The sequence below is a fragment of the Meriones unguiculatus genome, chromosome 14 (assembly GCF_030254825.1).
Source record: "Meriones unguiculatus strain TT.TT164.6M chromosome 14, Bangor_MerUng_6.1, whole genome shotgun sequence".
Lineage (NCBI taxonomy): Eukaryota > Metazoa > Chordata > Mammalia > Rodentia > Muridae > Meriones > Meriones unguiculatus.
In genome coordinates this window covers 81,700,641-81,721,755 of record NC_083361.1, presented here as the reverse complement: position 1 = coordinate 81,721,755, position 21,115 = coordinate 81,700,641, and the positions used below count along the sequence as shown (strand labels likewise).

General features: G+C 43.5%; 1 long non-coding RNA gene across 1 annotated transcript in view; it reads right to left on the bottom strand.

Moving 5' to 3' along the window:
- The window catches only part of LOC132647262 (uncharacterized), a 2,298,480-nt gene that overhangs the window by 209,663 nt on the left and 2,067,702 nt on the right, over positions 1-21,115 (bottom strand). The window contains exon 8 of the long non-coding RNA XR_009585629.1: positions 14,040-14,206. This is a non-coding gene — a long non-coding RNA (uncharacterized LOC132647262). The remainder of the gene's footprint in view (positions 1-14,039; positions 14,207-21,115) is intronic.

Genomic DNA, 21,115 nt, shown 5'->3' with positions numbered 1-21,115 from the left:
GCTTTTTATATGATGGACCCTTTTAATCCTTTCAGACACTCTTAAGAGTTTTGCACTAGTATAAATCTCTACATATGGGGAAACTGAGGCCAGGCACAGCACAAACTCTTAATTAAAGGACTTAAAGAGTATTCTGGGAAATGAATACAGAAAAGTGTCTATTGTGTTTCAGGATCAAGGTCTCTCTGCAGGCAAGGGAGCAGGACATTTCACGTGGAGAAGGGGAATCTACCTTATCTAATCTAAGATGAACCTCTGATAGCCCGGAGAAGGGCACTTGAAGAAAATCATTTTATCTCTAGGGTGTGTGCACATACACCTGTTCATGACACCTGTGTGCCCAGCTCAGAGCCTACGTGGAGGTCAGAAGACAAGCGTCTGCAGGGGTCTGCTCTCTCCTTCTATCAGAAGTGCCCCAAGGATTGAACTCTGGTTATCAGGCTAGGTAGCAGGCACCTTTAACACTCAGCCATCTTGCCAAGCCAAGAAGAATGGTTCAAGCCTCACTCCTACACTTGCCCATTTTCAAGCAAGGCAGCATTACAAATAGTTGTTTATTCAACATTAGTTTTTTCCTGTGGTTCTGAAGACTTCAGGGTGCCTGTCCTGTTGACTACCACATGCCTAATGTCTAGCACGTGCTTTAAGGATAAATTTGGAAATGAATGAAGCAGTCCAGTCAAAGCAGAAGAGTGGATAGTGATTAGGCTGATATTGGCGGCCATGGACAAAGGTTAAGGCTCAGTTCCATTTTATATGCATATTAGCGTTTTAAAGACTCATTTCACACTGTTCTCTTGCAGACATGCCCATGGTATTCTTAAAAGGCTCTAAAAGCACAGTATTGTCAAAACTCCCATTACTGTATGTTTCAGTAACATTCTGCACACAGATCCGCAGCAATTACTTTGTGCACGGAATTCTAAGCTGAATTCTGCACTTTACCCAAGATAGCCATTAATTAGATGAAACGATGTTACTGTTGCATGCAACGCGTTGTAAAGTGCAAAGCCATGTGTGACAAGAAAGGAACTTTCTTCTTTTCTTTTACAGAAGAAAACCATGCCAACAGCCAATGCAGAAGCCCTCAGGTAGTCAGGCCTTTCTGGTGATGCAGACAGGCTTGTCCAGAAAAGAAAAATGTTTTGGCTTTGCTAGTCAGATGAACAGAGACAGCTAAGGCTGGGAGTTGGGGTAAAACGGGGGCAAAAAGATTATCTGTCAGGATCTTTATGATAGAGCTGGGAACAGTTTTCAGATGGGAGTATTATTATTGTTATGTTATTATTATTATTATTAGCCCCAGGATTGTGCCTGTACTAAGCAAACACTCTATCTCCATCCTTTTTTTCCATTTTTTATTTGGAGATGGAGTCTTGTTTGCTTAGTTGCCTAGGTTGGACTTTAACTTACTAGGTAGCTCACTGCAATCCCTCTGCCTCAGCTTCCTGAGTAGCTGGCCTTATGGATACATACCATCATGGATTGTTAAAGATGTCTTTGCACACATTCAACTGAAAATATCATTAATCTGGAAGACTTGGAAGGTTCTTCTAGGTCTTATAGGTATTGAAAGGCAGGGGGTAGGGCATAGTAGTTTTTATTTTAGGAAATTATATTAAATATGATTCAGATGTTGAATATAATTGTATGATTTCCTCCTAGAATTATTTCTCAATGTGGAGCCATGGATGGCTTTTTGCCTACAACCTCACAGGAAGTGTATTCTTATAATACCCATCAAGAGCAGGAAGGAGAGCCCTGATGTCCACAAGCAGTGTTCTTTGGGCCTCCCGTGAGCGTCATGCTCATAGAGCGGTGGCAAGTTCCAGGGTGTCCTTGGGTAGTGGCTGAGCTTTAGGTCAGTAAGTGGATTTACACAGGAGAACACAAAATGGCAAGCTTTGTGTCATTCTGACCTGAGTTCAGCTTTTGATCATTCACCTTAGCAGCTGCGTGTCTGTGAGCAAATAGCAAGCAAGGCTTGTTGCCTTCTCTGACTTCATTTCCAAACCAGAGTGGAGGAGAAATGCCAAACTTTGTGACATGTTCCTTCAGAGATATAACCAAACAAGTAGTAACTTGTCTAACTTTGTACCAGACAGAGGCTTTCATCTGGTATCACTGAGCCCTGCCTGAGGCCTGAGGCAATGGGAAACATGATTACCATTTGCTTGCTGTTTTGTTTGTTTGTTTTAATTCCATAAATATTTACGATGTTCCAACCACTATTCCAACCTTTCAGGACACCCTGGAGATCAAATGTAGACATAGTTCTTCTGGAGTGCTTTGTGGTTTTCTAGATTCCTCCATGTATATCATCTGAGAAAAAAATCAGCCTTACCGGAGACCCCACACTACAGATAACAAATCTGAAGCTAAGAACCAGCCGATCTTGGGGAGCTGTGACAAAAGTTAGCTTCAGACAGTATCCAAGGATGTTGTCCCCGAGCTCTTCGAATTGCTGCACCAACACGGCCAACCTCAGTTTAGTTTTTGGGGCAAAAGATTTTGCTTACTCAATTGCATGTTAATTTTGCAATCCAGACACATTAATTGTTATCTTTGCATTTCGTGGATACTATTGGAGGCCAGAAAGATTTGGTGGCCCACTCAAGAACATCCAGCTACACAGGCCAGAGTAGAGGCTAGAGTGTCGGATACTCACATGGCTACAACAGGAGATAACAACATTCACATTCCCTGCTTCAAGACTTTCCTACTTGGGAACTTTGAGCCTTGTGGTCTTAAATGATTTCCGTAACCTATGTGAATTATAATTACATTCCAGTTAGTATGCCATTCTGTAGCAGAACTTCACCATGCAGAGAGCAGAGTCTTGCAGGCTTGGAGCGTTATTTATGGACGACTCCGAAGACTGCTATTACTCCCTCCACATGCGGCACGGCTAAGTGTTTACTCATACATACAAGCTGGCTACTCAGCTCCGTGTTTTCTTTATTTCCCCTCAGCAAGAATGGGGAAAGCAGCCTTGAGCATATGGAAGCATTTCTACCCTGCTAGATTTTTTTCTGGGTGAGGGTAGGGTGGGAGGCGGAGGCATAATTTGCAACTATGTGTCAGAAGAAATATATATTTCTGAGTGATGCTGGTTAGACTAGGTTCCACATGGCAAAAGTTGTCTCCAGAAAAGCATGTTTAAAAATTTCTGCTTTGCCCTCAACTCAGCATTTGTGAAGTAAGTACTTCTCAGTCTGTTCAGCATTTGCCAAGACACAAACTCCGAACCACCCTGGGCCTTTATGCTTCACCGTGTTTGGCTCTGCTGTGTGCCCATGGGGCTGGCGTAGGTGTGACCCCGCACATGTCTGTAGCCACACTAAATTTTATATTTATTGTGTGTGGTGCTTGTGGGCATGTTGTGGGTAGTGCACACATGTATGTACATAAGTATGGAGGCCAGAGACCTACATCCAGTTTCTTACTCTCTCGCTCTCCACCTTTGATTTCCAAGACAGGGTCTCTTCACTGACCCCGGAGTTCACTGATTCAGCTAGAATTACCAGCCAGCTAGCTCAAGGGATCTTTTTGTCTCTGACCCCCAACTCCCACCCTTCAAAGCTAGGGTTACCAACAGGCACTGTCATGCCTGGATTTCATATGGGAACGAGGGATCCAAATTCAAGTCCTCATGGTTGTATGTCAGGCCCCTTACCCACTGACCCATCTCCTTCTGCTTTGTTGATTTTTTAAAACCGAGTCTCACATAAGAGGCTGGCCTTGAACTTGTCGTGTAGCTGAGGGGCTCTTCCTGCCTCTCCCTCCCAGTGTTGTGATTTACAGTGTGCAAAACCATACCTTGTTTATGCTGTATCTGAACATGGAGCTTCACGCATGCTAAACAAATACTCTAAAAACTGAGCTATATCCCTAGCCCATCACCCTAAAGATTTTTAAAAGAAAATGAAGTGACTAAATGTGTAAGCATGATCTGTGTTAATGGCCCATTTAAACTTAGTATTCCTAACATAACAATTTCATGAGCAAACCTATACATAATACATTAGTCGAGTCTCTAGAGAACAAAAGGCTGCGCAACTGCCAAGGGCATGGCAGACAATACGACACAGACTTCTGGTGTTCTGAGAAGTATCTGTTTGTCTCCGCGCACACCACACTTCCCCTTATGAGGGTTTCGTCACCTTAAGGCACTGCTCATCCCTCTCAGGTAAAGACAGGTCAGGCGAACTGGTCCTCACTTGCCACTTAGTAATGTGTACAGACAGGGAGAAACCTGGGCATCTGCAAGATATGGAAGGGCTCGGGCAATTCTGTGCCAGAGGGGCCCATGCACACTGAAGATTTCATCCTCGTTGTTTCAATGGTTTTTGAAGAGAAAGCAATGGTAGGGGGCTTCCCCCATGCTTCTCAAAGATTTATAAAGGGTCCTCAGCTTCTCCCCTTTCTTCCTCCTATTATTCCTAGCTGTATGTCACCAGGACCTGTTCTTTACCCCTGTTGTATGTGTTAGAAAAGTAAAGGGAGGAGAGAAGGAGGGAGGAGGAGAAGGAACAGGAGAAGGAGGAGGAGAAAGAGTAAGAGTGAGAATTTAAGTTTTCGTGGGTCTCCCAGTGAGAAAAGAAAGTGTCCGGGATCTGGGGACTCTCCCTGGGATTTGGGATTGGAAGTGTGAGTCCTTGCTCCACCGCCTTCGTCTCTGGCACCTTGGGGACCCTGCATTATCAGAGCTCTGTACATCTAGGCAAGGGCCCAAAGGATCTTCTATTTTTGATTTTTAAATTTTACCTGCTTCCACATATTATGCATAAATCAGATTCATAAACACCTCAAGATTCTAACACTATCACTTCAAGCATTCGGAAGGAGGCAGGAGGGTTAAATCTGACATTGCCATTGGAAAGTTAACATTTTTATACCTTTTTCTCAGTGTGGTTGAATTGAAATAGCAAAGTTGGTGGCTTTGGCACTCTTGCCTCGCTCCTGCTCCATCCCACAACCCTTCTCTCCTGCCAAGAGGACTGGCACAGTACCTGGTGCTTAGTAGGTGCTCAGTAAAACATTGCAGGTTCGCTTTCTCATTATTTTATTCTTACTTAATGTCTCCTTCATATATAACACGACAAAGATTATTAAATATTGGTTTTAAAAAATGATTAATTATGCATGCCTTCTTTAATGAAGTAACACTTTGTAGTGAAATACCAGCCAGGTATTATCCTACATGGCAATCAATACTCAGGTAATTTGCAAATCAGGGCCAGCTCCAGGAAGATTTGAAGCATTCCCAAAGATTTGAAGCACCGGGTACCAGGTGTGAAGATACGGATAATTTCCCAAGACATTTGGGGTTCTTATAATTTTACACTTTAAAATAAGGCCAGTCATTGAAGGTACACTGAGGCATGATTACATTATTATGCCATTGTTCTAGTTATTTATTTTTGGTGTGTGCATATATGGTGTGCACAGGCCATGTGGTATGTGCACACGCGTGCCCCGTGCATGCTGCCATGCAAGCATATGTGAAAGGCGGAGGAGGACATTGGTGTCTCCGCCTAGTGATTCCTACCTTATGTCTGAGGCAGGGTATCTCACTGATCCGGAATGTGCTATCTCAGCTAGGTGGGCTGGGGGTCAGGGAGCTCCTGGGACCTGCCCATCTCCGCCCAGTGCTGGGGTAACAGGCCTGACACACTCAGCCATGCCCAGCTTTGAGCTCGGGTCCTCTGGCTTCCATAACAAGTCAGTGCTTTTACTCAGTGAGCGCGTATTTAGCCCAGATTTTTCATGTATTACAAGAGCATCAATTTGAAGAAAAAAATATTTTTCAGATCAAAATGGAAATGTCTGGTTTTGATGGGGGAAAAATTAAGCTTCTATAGTTTGTGGCACAAGAAAAGTATGTGTGTGGGGGGGTGGAGGGTGGCGGGAGACATATAACCCTCTGTTGTTTGAATCCCAAAGACAAGTCATTTTCAGAGTCTTCATGGTGTGTGTGTGTGTGTGTGTGTGTGTGTGTAGTGGATTGTACTCACAACAGTGGTTCTCAACCTATGGGTCATGACCCCTTTGGCAAACCACTCTCTCCAAAAAGATTTACATTACAGTTCACAACAGTGGCAAAATTACAGTTATGAAGTAGCAACATAGTAACAAAAACTTTATGGTTGGGGGTCACTACAATATGAGGAACTGTATTAAAGGGTCGCAGCTTTAGGAAGGTTGAGAACCACTGATCTACAAGATCTATGCAAGCTGGCTCCTATTCTACCCATTTTATAGGTAAGGGAACGCGGTCAGAAATTGGCAGTGTGGTCCGCTTCTGATTGTGGCCTGTGTTGGTACCCTGCTTGGTTCCTGAAACATTCCCCACCCTCCGGTCCCTACCTCTACCCCTATGGATAGAATTTACAGTGCTCCCAGCTGAAAACCACCGGCTTAGAATGACAAGGGAAAATGGACTTCATCAGATGCGACCCAAAGCAAAGATCTAATTCAAAACCATTTAGCTTCCTCTCTGCCACCTGAGACCACCGCGGTTTCTCCAGCAGCTGGGGCTCACTGGAGGAAGACTCACAGACCTAGTCTGGCCAACTGATTTTCAGGATCAGCATTTATAGGGGCCCTGCCATCATTGGACTTATCAGTCACTAACACTTAAAACCACACTTGCTACACAAACACCCACACCTATACTCAAAACTCCCAATCCCACGGTCCTGGCTGGCTCTCTCACCCAGTGTCTGTTTCCAGACCGCTGAGCACTCTGGGAAGCCAGTGAGTGCTGTGTGGGTCCTTATGATGCAAGAAGCAGAAAGAGCCTCTTGCTGAAATTCATCGGTCTCATCTTGGGTCACAGCTCATACTCTTTATTTTTACATTAAAAAGACAAAACCCCTTAAAAATGCTGACAGTGGGGAATCTCATTTCTGAATGCAGGCATACTTCTAAGGCTCCCAAAGAGAAGACAACACAGAATGAGAGATCAGTGGTTGGACCACAGAAAACAAATTTCTGTACACCCAAACTTCATTAAAAAAATGAAAGGCAAGTACCAGGAAGGAAATATTTTTAATAGAAGCGACAAAGGCCTAATATCTTTAATAGAAATGAATCTTTCATGAATTGAAAAAAGAAATCAGCAGAAAAATGGGCAAGGGCCATGAACAGAAAATTAAAAAAGTATAGACAATCTGCAATAAACATAAAAAAGAGTTTCATCTCAGGAATAATCAAAGAAATGTAAATTAAAACAATATGAAAGAACTAGTGTTTGCATACTCTGTGTCAAAGGTGAAAAAGATAAATAGCAGAGCTTGTAAGCGTGTGGGATGCGGTTTTCTGTTTCTCAGTTTGATGCACACAGACTTGCTGCTCATGACAGTCCAGCCTTGTGTTCCATTGACTCTAAAAAGGTTTAAAGCGTTGATGCTCTCTGACCCATTAACTCCAATTTCTATACTATGAAAACAATAAAAAATAGAAGTACGAGCTTTGTTTATCTCAGCATTGTTTACATTAATGAAACCTGGGTACAGAGTTTTGTCAATGTAAATTCCCAGAAAGAGAATTAGTTGAATAAATTACAACAGGTGTATTGCATTGCTGCACAGCTTAGAAAGTGTTCTGTGTACATATACACATGTGCACCCACAGGCACACAGGCGTAATCTAAATTGCTTGGAAAGTCCAATAGACATTGTATATACCAAAGGGAAGGAAACTCAGGAGTGTGCAACAGTGATTCCTGGAGGAGGAAATATGGTTACTACGGCAATAGGAAAATGTGGCTGGCTGTGTTGGAGAACTTTCTGAAGAAGTAAAGCAGTAATGGTGCAAACTGTGTCAGACAGAGGCCTTAACCAAGAGCGGGAGCCAGACAAGCCCGTTGGAGCATCCCCGACTGTTGTCAACATGGATACAGTCAGACGCTGAGTGCACACTTGTGCTGCTGGGGATTGAACCTAGAGCCTCACATACGCTGTGGATGCAAGGCAAACGCTCTACCGTTGGGCTGCAACCCCAGCTCTTGTAAAATGTGTCCTGACGCTGTGAAGCTTGCTTAGAAGTAGGCTAGCACACAGGGGAGACATCCGCTCTCTGAAAGAGGATGCGTAGTTGGTGACTACCTGAATCAACAGGCAGAAACAATTTTCTGGAAAAGCACCGTCACTTGACATAATAATTTCTAAAAATATAGAAACTTTTGTTTAAATCATATCACAAAAATTGTGAAAGTATGAAAAAACAGAGAGAAAAAAGAAAACTTTCGTTTACCATGCAAAGATAGCCATGCATCAAGAATGCTGTATTTTAATCAGTTTGTTGCTCTTTTGGATTTTGCCATAATTGATTTATTTCTTTCCTAAAGAAATAACTTTTATTTTAGCCTATTGCTTCTTCCCTACCACTACCAAAGACAAGCTAATCTTTTTTTCCTGTTTATTTATTTATTATTATTATCATTTATTACAATTTATTCAATTTTTATCCTGGCTGTAGCCCCCTTCCTCCTCTCCTCCCAAACCTACTCTCCATCCTTCTTTTCCCCTTTTAACCATCTCTTAGTCCATTGATAGGGGAGGTCCTCCTCCCCTTCCCTTTGACACTAGCTTATCAGGTCTCACCAAGACTGGCTGTATTGTCTTCCTCTCTGGCTTGGTAAGTCTGCTCCTCCCAGGAGGAGATGATCAGAGAGCCTGCCACTAAATTCATGCCAGAGACAGCCCCTGCTTTCCTTACCACTGGCCCTACTTGGGCTACATCTGAGCAGGGGTTTTAGGTCCTCTCCATGCACTGTCCTTGGTTTGGGTATCATGCTCTTCAGGTTCCCTCAGGGCTCAGTTTTTTTGTTTTTGTTTTTGTTTTTTCTCTGTTGGTCCCCTTTTGGAGCTCCTGTCCCCTCCAGCTCTTTCTATCTCCCCCTTCTTTCATAAGATTCCCTGCACTCTGCCCAAAGTTTGGCCATGAGTCTCAGCCTCTGCTCTGATACCTCAATCAGTAGAGTCTTTCAGAGGCCCTCTGTAGTAGGCTCCTGTCCTGTTCCCTGTCTTCTTCTGCTTCTGGTGTCTATTCCATTTGCCCTTCTGAATGAGGATTGAGCATCTTCCCTAGGGTCTTCCTTGTTGTTTAGCTTCTTTAGGAGTATAGATTTTAGTATGTTTATCCTATATATCTAGTAACCACTTATGAGTGAATATATACCGTGTGTGTCTTTCTGTTTCTGGGTTACCTCACTCAAGATGATCTTTTCTAGTTCCTACCATTTGCCTGCAAATTTCATGATTTCTTTGTTTTTAATAGCTGAGTAGTATCCCGTTGTGTAAATTTATCACAATTTCTAGATCCACAATAGCTGGATCTTGAGGTAGCACTATTCCTAATTTTCTGAGAAAGTGCCAGATTGATTTTCAAAGTGGTTGTACAAGTTTACATTCCCATCAGCAATGAAGGAAGGTTCCCCTTTCTCCACATCCTCTCCAGCATGTGTTGTCACTTGAGTTTTTTTTATCTTAGCCATTCTGATGGGTGTAAGGTGAAATCTCAGGGTGTTTTGATTTGCATCTCCCTGATGACTAAGGACGTTTAACATTTCTTTAACTGTTTCTCTGCCATCTGATATTCCTCTATTTATTAAGAATTCTTTGTTTAGCTTTGTACCCCATTTTTTTTTGGATTACTTGGTTTGTTGCTGTTTAACTTCTTAAGTTCTTTATATACTCTGGATATTAGCCTCTGTCAGATATGAAGATTCTTTCCCAATCTGTAGGTTGTCATTTTGTTCTGAGGACAGTGTCCTTTGGAGACAACCTAATCTTAATTTAAAGAAAATACAATTAAAATGTGTGTGTATGCTCATTTATATGAAGGAGATGATAGATAGATAGATAGATAGATAGATAGATAGATAGGCAGGCAAATGATGGATAACTTGTAGTTACTAATGTACACACAGAGGGATGGGCAGAGAGTCATAAAGTCACCAAACAAAACTGGCAAGCAAATACAACTATGTGCAAATTGGAAAATATGTAGCACAATGGTATTTTCATTGTAAACTTTGGTCTGTCTAGTCTATAAGATTTAGGAACTTTTAAAACTTTCTCTTTGAAACTGAGGCTCAACCATACATTAAAATCCCCTTGGGCTCCAGGGCAGGGCAGGGCAGGGCAAAGAATACAGGCATCTTATAATGCTCCTTTCCACCTATAGAAATGTGAGTGAAGCTTAGCATGGTTGATTGCTTGTTTATTTACATTCTTAATTTCAGATAAGATCTCACTAAAGGTGTAGCCCTGACTACACAGATCAGGCTGGCCTTGAACTCAGAGATCCACAACATTGTATCTAGTTGCTTTATTTGTGTCCTGTTTACACAAGAGTTGAGACAGGATGCTTATAGTGAGTATCACAATGCAATATCCAAATTGAAACCAGAGAGTTGGGGGTGGGGAAATCAGCATTTGGATTAACAAGGGTAAGGCATATACATTTTAAAAGAACATTTTACCAACAGTTGATTTCTTGTTTATTTACAGTCTTAATTTCAGATAAGATCTCACTAAAGGTGTAGCCCTCACTACACAGATCAGGCTGGCCTTGAACTCAGAGATCCACCCACCTCTGCTGGTTGAATGCTAGTATTATACGCTTGGAGCATGTCTCTATTTTTAAGAAACATGTGTTTTTCCTTTCATGCCAGAAAATACTGTGTAAGAGTTCTTTGGGTCTATGACTACAATTGGCCACAGTCACGGCCAGTAACGTCTTGTCAACCAAATACATTTCTCTCTCAAATTTCAATGCTCTACAGCAAGGAAATTCTGTTACTAACACAAGCTGTAACACTTGGGCTGTGTTTGTGACACAGCTGAATGCCTGAGAATCTTCTAATACTTGAGCAAAATACAGATACTATTTCTAGCCATCTCCACCTCATTGCTTTAGAAAATAATGAGCACTGTGTAGAAGTAAACGAAAGAAGACACATAGGGAAAAGCTTTCTGGGAAAAAGCAGTTCCCGTGTATCAAGGAAGTCATGTTAAAAACAGATGTGTGCTTTGCAGCTTCTTTGACCTTTCTGTTTTGAAATCATGAATTTCAAGTAATAATTGCTAAAGTAATAAGTGATACCATTATCTGGAGCCTGAAGTGTGTTGTGCACATGTCACATTAAATCTCCAGTAGTTCTTGGGCTACTCCCTAACTCCCGGATTATGAAACTGATGCATGATGGAAGAGACCATCTGAACGCAGTGCTGTGCTTTGATTTGCTGTGCATATCTTTTGAATGTAGTCCTTGGACTCCACTTAGGTACTTGAAAGATTTGGTCTTTGAAAAAGAATCACTTGAAATTTGTTATTTAGTTTACAATGCTTCCCCTGTATAAGAACTACAGGAAAGTTTGTTAAACACACTCTTTTCTTCACCTTCTTGTAGAGCGGCAGAAGGCACTAACTAGTGTATATCTGCCAAGGGAGGGTAATGAGCTCAACATATATGGTACACATTACTGCATGTAATAACCTGCACAATTTTATCAAAGGGAAAACAAAAACAAAACAACCCACCAAGCAAGCAAGCAAGCAAGCAAGCAAGCATCAAGCAAGCAAAAGTCTAGTTTTCAAACGAAGAAGTTGCAACCAGGGCACAATAAGGATGCGTAACCTGCCTTACGTACAGCTAGGAAGGGACAGAAGTTGAAGGGGTGGAGAGGTGGCTCTGAGCTAAAGCGCTTGCCACTAAGTCTGGTAACCTGAAGTGTGATCTTCCAGACCTACGTGGTGGGAGGGACAAGCCGGGTACTAATGAGTTGTTCTCAGACTTCCACAGGGGTACCCTACTACAGCACCCCAGCCCACTGAATGCACACATGTAAGAGAAAAATAAAACATATAGTTCATCCATTCAGCTGCCCGTCCTCACCAACTTGTGTGGCCTCTGTACCCTAATGTCACAGAAGGAGCAGGAGCTACAGCATGGGGAGCTTCTCTGGGCAGCTAAAGAGACGGCTCAAAACCGCCGCTATGCGAGTGTGACTGTGGGAGTGGGATTTCCCGTATCTCGCATATGGGTGGAAGGAGGGACCTAAAGCCACAAGAATTGTCATCAGTCTTTCACACGTGTGCAGTGACTCACACGTGTATACACGTTCACATGGGGGAGGGCCAATAATAAAAATAATTTCAAAAAAGAAGCTTCTTTGACTGGGAACGGTAGAATATACCTGTCGTCTTTGCCCTCAAGAAGCTGAGTCAGGAGCATCATAACAAATTGAAGGTTGATCTGGATGCTACAGTGAGATTGAGGCCAGCTTGAGCTATACAGCAACAAACTAAGAGGTTTTTAATTGCAAGGTATATGCACAAAGAAACGGCAAGCCCAGAGAGGTTGCACGTGACACGGGTTAGAGACAGAGGTGTGGCTCTCAATTAAATATCTTGAAAATATTTATATTATTTTCTGAGCCAGGCATGGTGGCACAAGCCTTTAGAGCACTGGGGAGGCAAAGACAGGTGGAATGCTGTGAGTTAGAGGTCAGCCTGGTCTACAAAGCTAGTCCAGGACAGCCATGGCTACACAGAGAAACCCTGTCTAGAAATATATATATATGTGTGTGTGTATACATACACACACACACACACATATATGTGTATATACATATATATACATATACATACATATATGTGTGTGTTTGTGTGTATATATATATATATATATATATATATATATAATCTGGTACTTCCGCCTTCTGAGAGCTCTGTTCAGTTTGTTTGGCATCGTCAAAGACCCTCAGTTAGAAAGCACTGTCAAGTACTTCCTAAAAGGGCAAAAGACTTGTCCCTACACTGCCACTTCATTCTGTGTCAAGCCTAGTGCTAGATAACACCAGCGTCACCCAATGCACTTCTACCCTCAGGAGGTGGATTCTGAAACCCAGCACTGATGTGGGATGCCATTTTCATTCAATTTTGGACAACCCTGGTCTCCCCTCCTGCCACATGCTTCCCCTGGGGTCACCCCATCTGGGACAGAAGCTTAATGTGATGGGGATCCCTGAACTAGAGCAGAGAAAAAGAACCAAGAAGAGACCCAAGCTTCCAGATGCCCTGTGTGGTGCTAGCTGCAGCTGCTAAGATGGAGCCACCACATTTAAACGCAGCCTAGCCTCCATCGCCCTGTCACTTCATGTCACTAGGCATACACCAGGAGGATAGAGGGCGGCAGTAAACAGAGCTTTGACCTTTCCATCCAGTCCCCTAGCTGCGTTTTGGGACCTCGCCATGCCCCTTGGACTTTGCTAGAATTGGCTAGAGAACAGTCCTTGACTCAAACAACTGAGAAATATACTTAACACCACATTGATTTTCCATATAATTTTATAAGCACAAACATTCTCTTTCATTTCCTGACAAACAGCTATGTTCCCCAAAGTGTCCAATAAAAATCAGTAATTTTCACATCACTATCTTTCTCAGAGTCTGCTGTTTGGAGTTAGTCATCGGGCCAAAGTCCTGCCACTTCTGCCCCCTCCCCAAACAAAGGATGGTTGGTGGCCTGCTTTATAGACTTCCTGATGCCTGGGAAGTGTGCTTACTCTGCAAGCTGAGATGGAAGGCACCATCCTCTGTACAACTCTGGTCCCCAACTCTGCCCTCACAGGGTCTGCTCAGGTCCGCTCCGCGCCTGCTCCCCCATAGCCGTGAGGGAGAGTAACTCCTTTCTGCCATGTATCAACCTAGAACAACTGACAAATGCCTGAGGCTAAATGGGCACCCAGTCCTCAGCAGCGGGGCAGGTATTACCCGAAAGTTGCATCATAGGACAAGCAATGACAGGACTGAAGACTGGAAGCAGACAGTGTTCCATCCCAGGAATCTACATGCCATGCCCTGTGGCCCACGGCCAGGAACACATAGGGTTCTCCTCCTCCCCCTGTGTGGTTTCTGACTTCAAGGTATCATTTCCCTCAGCCAGCCCTTCCCCATCTAAGCAACAGCCAGGCAGCTGCCGGGGGGCGGGGACAGCAGAGAAACAGCAAAGTATAGATTCTTACCCAGAAGTCAGGTCTTCTGAGGTCCTGGAGAGGCACAGTTCTCAGGAGACACGGCACCAGGGTTGCCAAGGGAACCTGAAATACTAGTTTGCCACAATCCTGCAGGAAATACGTCCCAGGGGTGAGTAGGGAGGTGTCAGTCATTCAAAACTGCTGAAGCTCAGAGTCTGAAGAAGAGAAAAGGAAGCAAAGGGGAAGAATGTCTTTCAGCAGCCGGCAAGCAGAGGAGTCCAGTTTCGGGGCTCTTCCTATCCCCACCCGGTGCTGGTTGTCAGGGAGAGTGTGTTCTTGCTTCATGTTTCCGTGCTGGTGTTTTCCTTTCTTTTTCCCTGAGCCCTGGCACTAGGGAGCGTGGAATGGCTCAACCTGTTGTAATCCAACTTGTGGGTTGCTGCTTGTTGCAAAGATATTGCAGCAGCCTCTTCGTTACAAGAGGCTGCTCTTGGATGCAAAGAATTAATTTCCTTGCCTGTGGGTGCCCGCTTGTGCTGCAGGAGGTGGATGGAGCGGGGTGCTTGCTGAGAATGGGGACTGGGAATGCTGGGTGCAGGACTCCTGGTCCTATGCTATGCGCTCGGTAGCTGTGCCCCTGGTTTCCACGGTTTTGCCTGGTGCCTGGTTCTTAAGAGATAAGCTGTGGGACACTCCTGCCAGATGCATCCTCTATGCCCGGATGGGACTCAAGCTCAGACTTGAAGCTATAACCTTAAGGCTGACTCCTGGAACCTCACTGGTCCTGGCATCTTGGTCTTTCTCATCCCAGGACATACTCTGGGTGGAGCTGTCCTAGGAAAACAGGGAAGACATTCATGCCCCAGTTTGTTGGCTCCTTCCCTCACTCATTCATTCATTCCTCCATGTGTGAATTCATCAGTCTGCTCATGTGTCCATCATTCATTCTTGCACTAATTGCTTTATCTGTTAATTTACCTATTTCTTCTTATTGTTCATCTGCCCATTCCGTATTCACATGTTTTTACTTACTCATTGATTAACACATTCATTTGTATTATTATTTATCAACATTAATTTATTCACCTATTTGTCATTTCATGTAATCTATATACTTAATAAACACGCATGCATTCATTTTTGCATGTATGAGGCATTTATTTTTATATCCAAGCAACCATCTATCCAACCATCCAGTAAATCATTTTAAATTCACTGGTTCATAGATTTGTTGTCTGATAGTGTAACTGTTCATCTATCAATGCATATATTCATGCAATTCTACATCTGTTGGAGATATATCCTAAGTCCTACTATGCTGAGAAAAAAGAATATCAATTGGTATCCCTGAACACATACATACAAGTAACAGTATATGAGTGCAGCAGGCTAGATTTTGGAACATAAATGTGTATATACAATTATGCATGCAAATACAATTTATTTTAAAAAAAGGAGGTCATGGATTTGAAGGAGATCAGAGACAGGAATATGGAAGGGTTAGGAAGGAGGAAATGGAAAGAAGAAACGTTTCAATTAAAATACAATTTCAAAAATCAACAACAGTAAAAGAATGAACTCCTGATCAGAAAGAGTGGATGACTAAAGACATGACTACAAGAAACTAGACTCTAACACAAGGAAGAAGATGATGGATTCCAGTGGGCAAAGGGGATGTGAGGAAAATTTGTAGGGAGAGCTGAGTTACCCTGTCCTTCATCCCCAGGGAAAGAGTGCTGGGTTTGGATTTAATCTTATAGAAAATAACCCTTGAACCAAGTTCTCCACCCCTGGTAGCTTTGCACTAGTTAGTTAAGCTTCTGGATTTGTCTCATCTGTAGAATGGGCATGAATTGGTCTGAGGCTATGGCCCAGTCGGCAGAGTGCTTATCTAGCATGTGCAAAGCCCTGACCCACGTAAGTGGACAGTGGTATCACATACCTATACTAGCTGTAGAACTCTGGAGTCGGAGACTGGAGGATCCTGAGAGTTCAAGGTCATCCTTGACTAAGAATTTGAGTCCAACCTGGGGAACATGAGACCTTGTCTCAAAATAAAATAAAGTAAGATAAAACAAAACAAGACAAAACAGAGAGGAGTACTGCCTACTCTTCCCTCTGAGTGGCTGGGGAGACTAAGTGAGGTCACTGATGTCAACAGCCTGGCTGGTTAAAAGAAATGCTCTGTAAATGTTTAACTTCTCCCTCCTTCCTCTTCAGATTCTTTCCTAAACCCCTGTCAGCAAGTTTCCCTTTTCCTTCTCTGAAGAGGGTAGGGAGAGAGGCTAAAGGTACCGCTGGGGGGTGGGGAAGTTGCTCCAGGGGCTAGGAAAGCCAGAAGTTAATCTCCCAATGGTCTCTAGCCCTTAGGGGGGCCCTGGAGAAATGCCCAGGGAAGCTGTCAAATAGCCTTTCAGATGTAAAACCTGCCAAGTGAATTAGCCAAAGAAATCTATTACCATAGGATTTGCACAACCCCTCTGCACTGGGTGAAAAGGGAGGGTGGATTTATTAAGAACTGAGCCAGATCTGGGCTTGGCAGCCACTTTGGCAGGGGGTGGCGAGGGGAGGGGAGGTGGCTGCCTGGCAGGTGTATGGTCTGAGAGGAGAGCTAGCCTGTACCTTGAGCAGTTTGAGCAGGCCATGCGGCCATGTGGAGATGCTGCACACGGGACATCTCACCTGTTTATCGCAGTGGCCTCACGAGCCAGATAGTATTCTAAACCAGGACACTGGGGGGTTTGGAAGTTTGTCTAAGGTCATGCAACTAATAAGCGGCAGGGGCAGAATTTAAATGTAGGCTTGTGTGAATCCAGAAACTCCACTTTGATCTGCCAGTATACTCGTGCCCGTGAAGGCTGCCCATTGTCTTGGTGTGTTTTTTTTTAAGTGTATTAATCTGGATATGTTTGAAGGGTCATTGTCTTAAGTTTTCACTGTCTTTCGAAACTGCAACTTGAAATGCAAACAGAGGTAGGCCAAATATTTAAAACCGTCTATTAGAATTTGGGGCCTGGGGAAATTGCTTTTGGTACAGCACTTGCTGTACAAATGTGAGGAACTGAGGTCACAGCTCCAGCACCCACATAAAAGTCAGGCACGGTGGCACACATCTGGAACTGACTGCTCGGGAAAGTGGAAACCTAGAGATTCCTGAACCTTGTTAGCCAGCCAGTCTAGCCAAATGGCGAGCTCCAGGTCTACTGAGAGAGCCTGTTTCAAACACACAAGGTGGAGGGAAACAGAAGACACCCAACACTGACCTCTGGTCTCCCCATGCATGTGCACATGTGCTCAATGCACACACACACAAACACACACTCTTCACAGAACTAAATATCACAGTTTGTGCTTGCATATGAGAACTGAAGAATGTGGCAGGCTCAGTACTCCTGCTTCCAGATACACGACCAGAGGCATGATGGGACACGAGGGATCAGAATGCTAGCTAGAATGAAGAAGGCCAGTGGCAGGGACTGAACGGGATCCCTCACTTCTTGAAGTCCTAGGTCCTGTACCTTATGACATCACTGTGTTTTGCGAGTGAGCCTTGGGAAGTAGGTAAGTCAATATAAGAGAACTTGGATGGATTCTAACCGGATCCTTATAAAAACAGAGATGAAGAAGACATGGTAGTGTCCAGGGGCTGTTGCAGAGAGTCACAGCTATGAAGAATCAGCAAGAGGGAAGCCATTTGCAATTCAAGCCAAGATGCTTTAGAGGAGACCAAGCTACTGTCACCTTAACTTTGGATCCCAGGCCTGTCTGTTGTTTAGGATGCCTAGGCTCTATTGCTGGCTTAGTTGCCTCTGGCTGCCTAATGAAACTTAGCCATAGGTGTGGGGGCAGGGCAAGGATGGAACAGTGGCCTTGCATCCAGCAGGGCCTCAGCACTTTAACCACCATCTTGAACCAGCTGAGTCAGCCCTGCAAACATATAAAAGTCACCTAGATAAAGGTGAATGTGAGAAGGGAGGCAAGCCTGTGCTCAGAAGAGACATCCTGAAGGACTCAGAGTGGCATTAGGAGAAAGACAAATGTTTGACCATTTGCTGCCCATCCTTCATCCACCCCTTACTCCCACAAAGGATGGCCTAGGACTTGGGTTTCCTATGGCAGTAAGTGTGAAGAATTCCCAACAAATGCAGCTGGTGGCATGCTGGTTTTACATCCTGAATACTCTACTAAAGCTGCAGGGGAAATGTTGTTTCTAAGGTGTAATCTGATGATGACAGGGAGAATGGGTGCAAAGATGACAGCTGACAGTAGGTGGCAAGAGCGTCAACGCGGGGGCAAAGCTGGAGTCCCTATAATTGTCACTGTTGAGTTTGCAAATGGCAGAGGAATTGACAACTTCAGTTGTAGCTATGCTGATATTTTATCTCTAACAGGAACTTTTGATTAACTTGTAGTTCCTCTTTAAGACTCTTGACACATTAAATAGTGTTTATGAGAAGGAAATTCTGAGAATTAGTCATGTGGGCTCAATAATAAATATAAACACAATTTTTCACTTTATTAAAGAAAAATGAACTCCTTCTCATATAACCAAATAAAGAGACACCAGCTGTCATTTAATTAAATGCTCAAACAGGGAGTGAAGAATAGCAGGTCCAATATAGGGCATACAGGCAACTCAGTGATTGACACCAGTAAACATGCAACCAAGAACATTGCAGCTGTGGCCTGGAGGCTAAGAGTAATCTGCCTCTGGACTGTTGGAGAAGTTGTCAATAAAAAAGCATATCTACACATACAAACACACAGTGTGCGCAAATACCCATTTAACGTGTGACGCCTTTCATAGACTGTAATTAACTTCTGTCTGTGAAAACAGCAATGCATACGGTTCTACATCCTAAGTAGCAAGGAGCTGTTCATTTAACGGAAGCTAGTGGGGAACCAATGACAATACACATAGGGCACTACCTCAATGCTGGAGACCCAAGAGGGAACAAACTCTGAACTCAGGATGTGCTGAGTGGAAGGTGACAGTGGGAACAGACTTGGAAATCAAAGGAAAACAACATTTGAAGCTACAGAAGAAAAGAACAAACCAGACACAAGGAAGCCCAGAGGAGACTTTCTTAGATAAAAGTGCTTTTTTTAAAAAAAACAAAACAAAAAAAACCCCACCTCATTTGAACCTGGTATTTGATAGAAGTAATGTCTAACTCTCATTGTTGCCAGAGAGCTCTTTTCAAAATGAGACCTGAAGACCCCCTCGCTGTAGTTCTGTGGCCCTTTCCCAGGGGGACTGTTCAGGTGCAAGGGGACAGAGCTGTTCCTTCTAACTGTTTACCTGTAGAGTAAGCGAATGTTTGACAGTACCACAGGGCAACCGGAATGCGAAAGCAGGTTTCTGCACCCTCCTCTCCTGTAAGTCCACATGTTCTGTGAAGTGTGGTTCATAGCAGCCTCACTCATGGAGCATGCTGCAGAGAAGAGTCTGGGCTCAGGGTCTGTGATGAGGGTTCATGTTCTGACTTCACGTTTTCCTGATTGTGTGTGTGAACAAGTTACTGAACCTCTCCCAATTTCAGTTTGCTAATCTACAAACTGAGAATGATAATCATCATCATCATAAGAAGAACAACAATAGTATCTACTAGTAAGGATGGAGGTGAGAATTTCACGTTCATGCGAAAAGGTCAGCATACTCTGCCTTATGTATTAAATATTCAACAAATATGGATATCATTTTTTTTAAATTCTCATAAAAGTCAATAAAAAATGGCTAGGCTTTTCTCACCGTTCAACCGATTGGGAGAGGGGTCACTGTCTTAGTATGTCCACTCAACTTGACCATCAAATGGATGTCTTAGGATTATCTCCACATTTCAGTTGAAAAGATCAAAGATGGGTCCCACTGAGGAACTTAGAACCAAGGTTTCCCGTACTGACAGCTCAGGGGAGGGAGTGTAATGTGGTACAGTCCAGAACAAAGTAGACTTTATAGCTGGCTAAAAGGAAATTGACTTTTTAATTTAAGCATGGGCTGCCATAGAAAAGATAATTCTGAAATTGTTTTTGGCACACTTTAACTATAAGACCTTTTTGCAACAACACCAATTATAATCACCAAGAGGTGTTGAAAGGTTGGCTGCATCAAGAAGACACATATCCATGCCACATATGATAAGCACATATTCAAATACTTGATATTTGTATTTCAGAAATCAGACTTGGGAGTACAACGCTCCACAAATTGCTAGAGGAGAGGGCAAGGAATATTTGTATTTACCCCGGTTTGAGCTAGGGCTGCCAATGATCTTAGTCTAACCTTGTGGTTTTGCTATAGTTAGTCTTTGGACTATAGTTAGCACCGGAGAAGAAGCCAGAGAGCCCAAGTTCTAACCTTTTGTCTACCCTCCCACAGACTTGTATCCTGCCACATATATGTTCCTTTTGTATGACAGGTGTATTCCATTTATACAGTAAGGAGAGCCTTGATGCCCACTCTTTTCACTACAAGAACCTTCCCCTTTTCACAATTCTTCTGCTTTGTTCCCTGAAAGACTTTGCCTATTTAAAACAAACAAACAAACAAACAAACAAAAAACCAAGATTGGGAAGTTAATTAATAAGATTGTGCATTAGGTACTGGAAATAGGCACGTTATCTGGGAGGCAAATTAGCCTTTGGAAGGTAATTCTATCCCAAGAGCAGAGACAATGCCAACAACAATTCAGACTGTACTAACTACAACCATTTATTAGGAGTTCCCTGTGCACCAGGAACTCCACATGCATCACCTCATAGCCCTCTTACAGAGTAGTGGATGGGGGAGGGGGTGTCATCATCTTTTTTCCATTTCACAGATCTGGAGACTGAGGTTAGGGATGTTTAGAAGCTTATTTAAGGATACACAGCTGGTTAGGGTCAGGCCAGAGTTTGCACAACTCAGATTTGTCTGACTTCATAGCTCAAGTTCGTACCTGGTACACCAAGCGGACTCTCATTTCTGACAGAATGGTGCCGTTATGGCGGGGGGTGCAGCTTAGTGGTCGGCATAGTGCTTGCCTGGCATAAAAGCCAAGGGTTCAGTGCCAAGAGAAGAGAAGGGAAGGGATGCTGAAAAATGTCCCCTGCCTAGAGCTTAAGTTGTGAAGTTGGGGATGGCC